The sequence below is a fragment of the Durio zibethinus genome, unplaced genomic scaffold (genome assembly GCF_047325235.1).
Source record: "Durio zibethinus cultivar Kanyao isolate XHJ-2024 unplaced genomic scaffold, ASM4732523v1 HiC_scaffold_208, whole genome shotgun sequence".
Taxonomy (NCBI): Eukaryota; Viridiplantae; Streptophyta; class Magnoliopsida; order Malvales; family Malvaceae; genus Durio; species Durio zibethinus.
In genome coordinates, this window is record NW_028322831.1 from 14,274 (window position 1) to 25,000 (window position 10,727).

At 30.2% G+C, this 10,727-nt stretch overlaps 3 non-coding genes across 3 annotated transcripts; 1 reads left to right on the forward strand and 2 right to left on the reverse strand.

Moving 5' to 3' along the window:
- Positions 1-2,766: 2,766 nt before the first annotated feature.
- TRNAF-GAA (transfer RNA phenylalanine (anticodon GAA)) lies at positions 2,767-2,839 on the reverse strand. Its single transcript has one exon. It is a non-coding gene; the product is annotated as a tRNA-Phe (tRNA).
- Positions 2,840-5,684: 2,845 nt separating this feature from the next.
- TRNAT-UGU (transfer RNA threonine (anticodon UGU)) lies at positions 5,685-5,757 on the forward strand. Its single transcript has one exon. It is a non-coding gene; the product is annotated as a tRNA-Thr (tRNA).
- Positions 5,758-7,135: 1,378 nt separating this feature from the next.
- Positions 7,136-7,222, reverse strand: TRNAS-GGA (transfer RNA serine (anticodon GGA)). The gene has a single exon. It is a non-coding gene; the product is annotated as a tRNA-Ser (tRNA).
- Positions 7,223-10,727: the final 3,505 nt, after the last annotated feature.

A 10,727-nucleotide genomic window follows, 5' to 3' on the forward strand; every position in this document is an offset into this window, starting at 1 on the left:
ATATAGTAATAGTATAAATATCTATGTAATAGTATAAATGTAATAGTATAAATATCTATTTATACTATTACTATACAAATTAGTACTATATCGAATACAAATTAGTACTATATCGAAATTAAATCGAAATAAGTGAAATGTAAATAGGATTAATTCCAATCAATAAATCTTAAAACGCAACAGCAAACAAACGAAACTAGACGATTCGATCAAACTGAATTGTTGGTTTGACTAAACAAACAGTTGTGGATGACTTGACAATGAATTCCAGGTCGAATCGACTAATCCGGTCTATTTTTCACATTCATAGGAGTTCGTCTATGTTTCTGCTTTACGAATATGATATTTTCTGGGCATTTCTAATAATATCAAGTGCTATTCCTATTTTGGCATTTCTAATTTCTGGAGTTTTAGCCCCGATTAGAAAGGGTCCAGAAAAACTTTCTAGTTATGAATCGGGTATAGAACCAATGGGCGATGCTTGGTTACAATTTCGAATCCGTTATTATATGTTTGCTCTAGTTTTTGTTGTTTTTGATGTTGAAACGGTTTTTCTTTATCCATGGGCAATGAGTTTCGATGTATTGGGGGTACCCGTATTCATAGAAGCTTTAATTTTCGTGCTTATCCTAATTGTTGGTTCAGTTTATGCATGGCGAAAAGGAGCATTGGAATGGTCTTAGTTCCTGAATATTCAGATAATAAAAAGAAAGAAAAAAGTAAAAATAATAATAACATTGAGTATGAATTCCATTGAATTTCCCTTACTTGATCGAACAACCCAAAACTCAGTTATTTCAACTACATTAAATGATCTTTCAAATTGGTCAAGACTCTCCAGTTTATGGCCGCTTCTTTATGGTACCAGTTGTTGCTTCATTGAATTTGCTTCATTAATAGGCTCACGATTCGACTTTGATCGTTATGGGCTGGTCCCAAGATCGAGTCCTAGACAAGCGGACCTAATTTTAACAGCTGGAACAGTAACAATGAAAATGGCTCCCTCTTTAGTGAGATTATATGAACAAATGCCCGAACCTAAATATGTTATTGCTATGGGCGCGTGTACAATTACAGGAGGGATGTTCAGTACTGATTCTTATAGTACTGTTCGGGGAGTCGATAAGCTAATTCCTGTGGATGTCTATTTGCCGGGCTGTCCCCCTAAACCCGAGGCAGTTATAGATGCTATAACAAAACTTCGTAAGAAAATATCTCGCGAAATCTATGAAGATCGAATTAGATCTCAACAGGGGGATCGGTGTTTTACTACCAATCACAAGTTTTGTCTTGTACGCAGTACTCATACTGGAAATTATAATCAAGGATTACTCTATCAACCACCATCTACTTCAGAGATTCCTCCTGAAACATTTTTCAACTACAAAAGTTCAATATCTTCCCACGAATTAGTGAATTAGGTAGGATTCAGAAACAGAATAACAAACAACGAATTAATCTTCATAAATTCGATTTCATCGTAAATGTGAAATACTTATCTTATACAAATTACAAATAAAAAAGAAAAGTGCGGGAGAGATAAAAAAGATGCAGGGCCGTTTGTCTGTTTGGCTAGTCAAACACGGGCTAGTTCATAGATCTTTGGGCTTCGATTACCAAGGAATAGAGACTTTACAAATAAAGCCCGAGGATTGGCATTCCATTGCTGTTATTTTATATGTATATGGTTACAATTATCTACGTTCCCAATGTGCTTATGATGTAGCACCAGGCGGACTGTTAGCCAGTGTGTATCATCTTACGAGAATAGAGTATGGTGTAGATCAACCGGAAGAAGTATGTATAAAAGTATTTGCTCCAAGGAGTAACCCTAGAATTCCGTCTGTTTTCTGGGTTTGGAAAAGTGCGGATTTTCAAGAACGAGAATCTTATGACATGTTGGGAATCTCTTATGAGAATCATCCACGACTGAAACGTATCTTAATGCCCGAAAGTTGGATAGGGTGGCCTTTACGTAAGGATTACATTGCCCCCAATTTTTATGAAATACAAGACGCTCATTGAATGATAAGAAACTAATTACAACTTCAAATATTCAAGGAATATTTGTACATTCTCTTCTAGCTCAAACGGAGGAATTGAGGTTTCATTCGTATTCTTATGGATAGGCTAATAAATAAAAAGAAATAAAAGACAATACATCATTGAAATTCTCGATTTTTGAAGATACCTTTTTATTTTATTTCGGACGAGCCGAGACAATAGGATGAACAACAAGGGTTCTATACCGTGAACTTTGTATCGCGCACATCACTTAGATGAACTCTAGAGAGTCACATAGAAAGGAATGAAGAAATGGAATATGAAAGAGAATACAAATAAATAAATGAAAGGGAATCGGATTCTATTTGTACTGTAGCTGAGATGAGTCTTGGTTATTTCTATCCTTGAACTCCTCTAGACCAGACTTTTGGTTGGGCCTTTCAACCAACTATTTTAATCTTTTTTTTTAATTAAATATGTATGAAGTATTAACATTCTTTTTGAATGTGAGGAGCCACAGCGTGAACAAATAAAAAAGAAGAGGAAAGATAATGAAATTTTTTTCTTTTACTACATTATTTATTTTTTTTACTACATTATAATTATAATAGACTCTTTGCTCATCTAAAAAATAGAAACAAAAAAAAAAAAAAAAATAAATAAAGAGAGGGTTTACTTCCAGATAGCTAGCTAGATAAGTATGTATTATGTCGATCTATATCAATTAATTTGTAGAGTAGATACTCATACAAATTAATCATACGCCGAGAACCAGATTTGAACTGGTGACACGAGGATTTTCAGTCCTCTGCTCTACCAACTGAGCTATCCCGACCATTACCGACGCATTATCCTCATAATACTAGATGACTTGGGTCTATGTCACTTAAAAATGAAAACAAAAAAAAAAACGAAAAAGTATTAAATTAAAAGGGGAATTTCTTGGATCTTTAAAAGGAAGACTTTGTAAATTTCAGTATGAGTAATGATATGGATTATGAATCATTCAAATAGGTATTCCTTGCTCAAGGGTGTTGATTTGTACGTATATCATATATATATCACAATATATATCATATCACAAGACTTGTGATAAGAGAACAAAATTCTGCTAGGATACGCTTGTAAAATGGAAAAGAATAGGATGAATGAGAAACATAAGGAACTTTGAACCACTAACAAAAAGGGTAGGATAAAATAAATAGATAGCAAACGGGCTTTTTGGGGTTGGGGATAGAGGGACTTGAACCCTCACGATTTTTAAAGTCGACGGATTTTCCTCTTACTATAAATTTCATTGTTGTCGGTATTGATATTGACATGTAGAACGGGACTCTATCTTTATTCTCGTCCGATTAATCAGTTTTTCAAAAGATTTATCAGACTATGGAGTGAATGATTTGATTAATGAATATTCTATTCGATTCTTTCTTCAACTTGGAATCGATTCACAACAATTCTTTTTATTTTTCATATAAATTGATTTTGCATATAAATAAAAAAAATACGGGTTCGAGTCGTCTTTTTTGGTTTTTCATTAGTATACCTATTTATTTTATATTTTATATAGGTATATCTTGCATCCTTTCTGGAGTTTCGATATAAGGATTCCTTTACCAACAGTCAACCCCATTTGTTAGAATAGCTTCCATTGAGTCTCTGCACCTATCCCTTTTTTATTATTCTCGCTTGTTGAACCTTTGTTTATTTTCGTAAAATAATAGGATTTGGCTCAGGATTGCCCATTTTTCATTCCGGGGTTTCTCTGAATTTGAAAGTTATCACTTAGTAGGTTTCCATACCAAGGCTCAATCCAATCCAATTAAGTCCGTAGCGTCTACCAATTTCGCCATATCCCCTTTGTGTCTTGAGATTAGGATCTCATTAGGATGCACTTCCTTCCCCCTTTCTCCTTCCCTTCCTTTCCCCTTTCTTTCATTTATTTATTTTCTTTCTTTTTATGCGAAAACCGTTGAATTTAGTATTGAATTTAGTAGATATAGATACTGATTCTTATATCGAAGGGTCTTTACCTATTTTATTTCTTGTTTGTTTATCTTCTTTCGTCTCTATCGGAGACCCGTATTTATTTGGTCCAATCAGAAAATATTTTATCATTTCTGTATTCGCAATTCAATATAGATGGATATTCCATAACATATATATGCCCCCCTTACTCTCAGTTTTCTCAGGCAATTTACTCGAACGGTCGATTTTTTTTTTTTTTTTCGTCTTAGCTTCCGCCTTTATGAATGAAAACAAAAGAAAGGAGTCTCTCATCTCTCATTATGATCTGGATTTCATTTCTATGGGTTGCATCTTTTCTTTTTTCTTTAATTTTATTTTTATTCTTATTCTTTTATTAGACTATCCTATATAACCATAATAAGATAACTAAAAAAATAAAAATAAAAATGAAAATTGAATTTATTCATTATTAAAATTTATTCATTTTAAAATTTATTCATTATTAATTATTTATTTTCTAGTATAATAGCATAATAGCTAGAACTAATTATTCCATTCATTTCTATTTCGACTTCGAAGATAATTCGAATTAGTTAGTCTAAAAAACAAAGTTTCATTCTAATTATTTAGACTTATAACGTATCATTTATATAATGATAATATATATATAAATTATATATAAATATAAATTATATATAAATGCATAAAAATATTTTCACTATAATTATCTAATTATTAGACTCTATTTATAATTCTAAACTAAATATAAATAAATTAAATATATATTAAATCTATATTAAATATAAATAAATATTAAATATAAATAAATTAAATCTATATTAAATCTATCTATCTATATTAAAATTAAATCTATCTATTAAATTAAATCTATATCTATATCTATATAAAAAAAAAAAATTATATATAATTTAAATGTAAAATATACTAAAAATATACTAAAAAATACTAAAAATATAAAATAAAAAATATAGTAATATTATACTTAGTATACTAATATTATACTAATATATATATAATACTAAATTATATATATAATACTAAATAGAATATAATACTAAATAGAATAGAATACTAAATAGAATAGACTAATAGAATAAAGATAACATATAATAAAATAAATATAAAATAAAAATATATAATATAGAGATAAATAATAAATAATTATAAAAATTATAAATATATTTATAATTTATTTTTATAATTTTTATAATTATAATAAAATTAGAATTAAATTATAATAATATTATTATAATTTAATATTATTAAATATAATGTTATTAAATATTAATATGATTAAATTAAAATATGATTAAATTAAAATATCATTTTTAATATGATTAAAATATAATCAAATAGAATGATTAAAATATAATCAAATAGAATTATATTATTCTATTCTTAATTATTATATTCTATCAATATTAGATTGAATATTAGATTGAATCTACCATTATTATATATTATTATATATTATTATATATCATTATATTAAATATGATTATATTAAATATGGCATAAATTATGTATGGCATAAATATGGCATTTAAAATTTAAAATTCTAGTTTTTCTAAATTCTAGTCTATAATTCATATTAATAATTCATAGTAATTATGAATAACTAATAGATAGTTAATAGATAAGATCGTAATAGTTTGCTGAATTCCTATGGATACAAAATTTCTATTATTTGAGCCCGCTTAGCTCAGAGGTTAGAGCATCGCATTTGTAATGCGATGGTCATCGGTTCGATTCCGATAGCCGGCTTTCTCTATTTGTTTGCTTTTTTACTTTTTTACATGATTGATAATGTTTTTTTGAAATCAAAGAACATTGAAAAAGCTTTTTCCCCTTTTCTTTCCAAAGGTCAACGATCCGTTTATTATGTCGTAGAAACTTTCAATTAGGAATAAAATTGGAGGAGTTAGATCTTTGCAGAATAAATCAAGAAAAAAAAAAAGGAAACTTTTTTTGGTTTAATTTTTAGATTTTAATTTTTATATTTTATATTTAATATATATTTTATATTTAATATATTTATATATTATATATATTTTATTTTAATTTCTATTTTTTGTATACATTATATACAATATACATTATATACAATACAAAAAAGTATGGATATTGATCCAATTCATCTCATTAATATTTGTAGTACAATCCTTCAGTCGATTTCGCTTCATTTAGTTCAGTTTTAATTTAGGTTTATGAAATTTCAATAAAATTCAAATTAATAAGGAGTCTTTATGTCGCGTTACCGAGGGCCTCGTTTCAAAAAAATACGCCGTCTGGGGGCTTTACCGGGACTAACTAGTAAAAGTCCTAGAGCCGGAAGCGATCTTAGAAACCGATCGCGCTCCGGTAAAAAATCTCAATATCGTATTCGTTTAGAAGAAAAACAAAAATTGCGTTTTCATTATGGCCTTACAGAACGACAATTACTTAAATACGTTCGTATTGCCAGAAAAGCAAAAGGGTCAACAGGTCAGGTTTTACTACAATTACTTGAAATGCGTTTGGATAACATCCTTTTTCGATTAGGTATGGCTTCAACTATTCCTCAAGCCCGCCAATTAGTTAACCATAGACATATTTTAGTTAATGGTCGTACAGTAGATATACCAAGTTATCGCTGCAAACCCCGAGATATTATTTCAGCGAGGGATGAACAAAAATCTAGAACTCTGATTCAAAATTATCTTGATTCATCCACCCATGAGGAATTACCAAAGCATTTGACCCTTCACACATTACAATATAAAGGATTAGTCAATCAAATAATAGATAGGAAATGGGTCGGTTTGAAAATAAATGAATTGCTTGTCGTAGAATATTATTCTCGTCAGACTTAAACCTAACTAAAATAACAAAACAAGGGTTCTGCTCCCTTTTCACCTGAGTTAAGGTTAAGTAAAGGAAGACAGGGTAAGGGATTTGATTCGGAAATTTTATTTTTCTCCTATTCATGTATGATAGATCCGTAGGTAGATTTTCATCCCCTGTACGCTATTTTACGTATTCCGTATTAAAAAGAAATTGGGAATAGAGAATCTATATCAAAGAAGGGTCTAACTCTTTAGTATCTGTTCTTATTTGATTTGATACATTGTAGTCAGTTACATTGGCGAATTAGGTGAAGGTGCGGAAAGAGAGGGATTCGAACCCTCGGTAAACAAAAGTCTACATAGCAGTTCCAATGCTACGCCTTGAACCACTCGGCCATCTCTCCTACATAATTATTATGGCCGATAACCCGAGCGAATAGCGAGTTATTCATATTAGATTGTTCGAGAGGTACGAACAATATCAATTCTAACTAGAAAACTAGCTATAAAAATAGAAAACTTTTCATCACTTTTTTCAGCACTTTTTCTTTAGCCTCCCGACTCGAAGAAATTTTTTTGTGAGGGGGCTGTTAAAAATAAATAATATAATACGATAAACATATACCATATATATCTATTCATGTTTGCGAAAAAGGCACTCCCATCTTTTTTCTGATATTTCTACCGGACTGGATTAAATCAATGAATTGAAACGAATCAAATCAATCGATTGGTTTTTTTTTTTTAGACTATGCTTAATGGATATTTTTAGTTCATAATTCTCTTTAGACTCTAATTCCCCATTTCTATAAGAATTCTAAAATTCTTTTCCAGTTTTAGATCTCTCAACAACAACCTCTTACTCTGTAAATCTATTACAAATTCATAAATCCTCTAAGGGATTTTTATATTTGATTATATGTTGTATACCTGCTATGCACAAAACACAAAAAAGGGCAGTTATTTTATTTTCATCATAGAACGATTATTCGATTATTTTTCCTCTTTTTATCATAATTTAATCAAAACTTCTCTAATTTTGCTAATCTATCCTAATCCGTAGGATAAATTTTTTGATTCTTCAACTTCGATGAAATCGTAATAATTCTTTTTTCTTTTTATATTTTATTCTTATACTAATAAATTCTTATACTAATAAATTTGGATGAAATAAAATAGGATTCAAATATTTCTTTTTTTTTTTTTTTCTTGATTCCTGCCAAAAAAATTGAAGTAAAGTAGAGGGCTATATCTTTTTTTTTTTTTTTTTTATGGAATGGGTCTGCTTTTATGTTATTTCGTACTGTACGCTTCCTTTGTTTGTGAGATCCTTTTTTTTTTCTCACGAAGGGGTAATGAAAAGAGTTATAGAATGGATTGCTACCTATGCCTAGATCGCGGATAAATGGAAATTTTATTGATAAGACCTTTTCAATCGTAGCCAATATCTTATTACGAATAATTCCGACAACTTCAGGAGAAAAAGAGGCATTTACTTATTACAGAGATGGTGCGATTTGATTATTATTATATAATTATAATTATTTTATATATTTTAATTATTTTATATATATTTTTTTTTTTATTTTTATTTTACCGCTCTTAGTCTTAGGAAAAAGACACATGATTCGGAATAGAAAAAAAAAAAAAAAGACTATTGAAAAAAAAAAAGAAATCTACGCTTGTTGAAGGTGAAGTTTATAAATAAAGCAATTCCTTCTGTCGTGTATCCCCGATTAATGCAACCTCAGATGCTTCAATTGTTGATTCGAGTATTGAGCGAAAGGTTACACCTATGGGTCTGTATTGTGGGTCAACCCTACTACACTAGTACCAATAGGCGGCATAGAGGAAGAAGCACTACATCTAGGAATCAACAACACGAAAACTTTGTTATTGTTATAAAGGATTCCCTTTCCTTATCGGGATCGGAACTAAGAGAAATGGTTGGGACAACAAACATCCATCTTGTTCGTACTTTGGATACCCATATAACCATCGAAGATTGTTGAAGTGACTAATTCCTGGAAATTAAGGAGCGTTGAGAACAAAGAAATTGTTGGAGTTTACTTTATTTATCTAGTACGAACACGCTTGATGGTAAGAAAAGATCTTTTGCAAGAGGGTTGGCTAGAGATTTCTTGTAAAAACATTAGCCCCGCTCAGTTCATAATGACAATATTTCGACCTTTTTTTTAATTCCATGGATTATTCTCATTATGCACATAAAGGAGGAGCCGTATGAGGTGAAAATCTCACGTACGGTTTTGGAACGGAGAATTCGTTGAATCGAATGACGACCGTAACGGATGTCGGCTCAATCCGAAGGAAATTATGCGGAAGCCTTACAGAATTATTATGAAGCTATGCGACTAGAAATTGATCCCTATGATCGAAGTTATATACTCTATAACATAGGCCTTATCCACACAAGTAACGGAGAACATACAAAAGCTTTAGAATATTATTTTCGAGCACTAGAACGAAACCCGTTCTTACCACAAGCTTTTAATAATATGGCTGTGATCTGTCATTACGTGCGACTATCTCCACTATAGAAATAAAAAAAAAAAGGAAAGAAAGAGCAAATACGCTAGTAAATAAATACGCTAGTAAATAAAATAGGCTTTCTACATATTGCATCGTCCAAAAAACGATTTTTATCAGCTGTAACAAAAAAAGAAAAAAAAAAAAGAAACTTCATAGAAGTCAAAATATGAAGAAATATATATGCCTAGATACTTTATTCTATGGATAAAGGATCTAATTGATAGAGGAAGCACCGTAAAGATCAATTAGCGAGGTTTTGGGCCGATACAATAAAAATAAATAAGAACTGCTTATTTATGTCATGATATGAGATAAAAATTAGGAATCAACTTATGTAATAGAGCCGATCCCCTAAGTTATTGAGCAGCGGTGTAGCATCAGATCCCAAAGACAGTAAGTCTTTTTTATGAGGAAGAAGTCTTTTTCAAGGATTCTATATAAATTTATATATGATATGAAACCGAGATAGTTACCTTTCAGAAAAATCTAACGGACGATAATCCCGAAACGCCTATGCTTTATTTTTCTGAAGGTGGGAGAAAAGATAAAACTCATTATTAATTTAATCCAAATTAAAGTTTGAAACTCATGTAATTAACCTCTTTTGGTTAACCCGAGACAAATCGATAGGATCTATGAGAAATCTCATTCAATTGGATATATGGTAGGGTAAAAAAATGGGACACCAAAAGAATTGACTGCCGAGCCGTATGAGGTAGGAAACTCTCAAGTACGGTTCTAAGGGAAGGAATTGACCCGCCTATTCCGACCGGGGAGAACAGGCCATTCGACAGGGGGATTCTGAAATAGCGGAGGCTTGGTTCGATCAAGCCGCTGAGTATTGGAAACAGGCTATAGCGCTTACTCCTGGTAATTATATTGAAGCGCAGAATTGGTTAAAGATCACGAGGCGTTTCGAATAAGAACAAGAGCTCTCTGTTTATTTATTATTTTCGGATTAGAAATTCTAATTAGAAATTAGAAAATTCTATTACTATTAAATTCTATTCTTATTCTATTAAATCCATTTAATTAAATTACCTTACCATTAAAATTATTAAATTAGATTTTTTATTCATATTCAATTTGAATCTTTAAATATTAAAAAATATTAATTTAATTGGAATTGTTAATTGTGTAATTGTTTGTTTTTGTTGGACCCATCGGTCAGATCATTTCTCTCTCTCTGGGAAAAACCAATCAAAGAATTTCATTATATCCTTTCTAAAATCGTTCTATTTCGTCTGATATTTCGTAAGGATAAGTAATACACGGATATAGCAAAATAAAAAATATTTTCTTTTCTGCTTCTATTAAAACGAATAAAAACCCCTCGAATGACTCAATATCAATACTGGA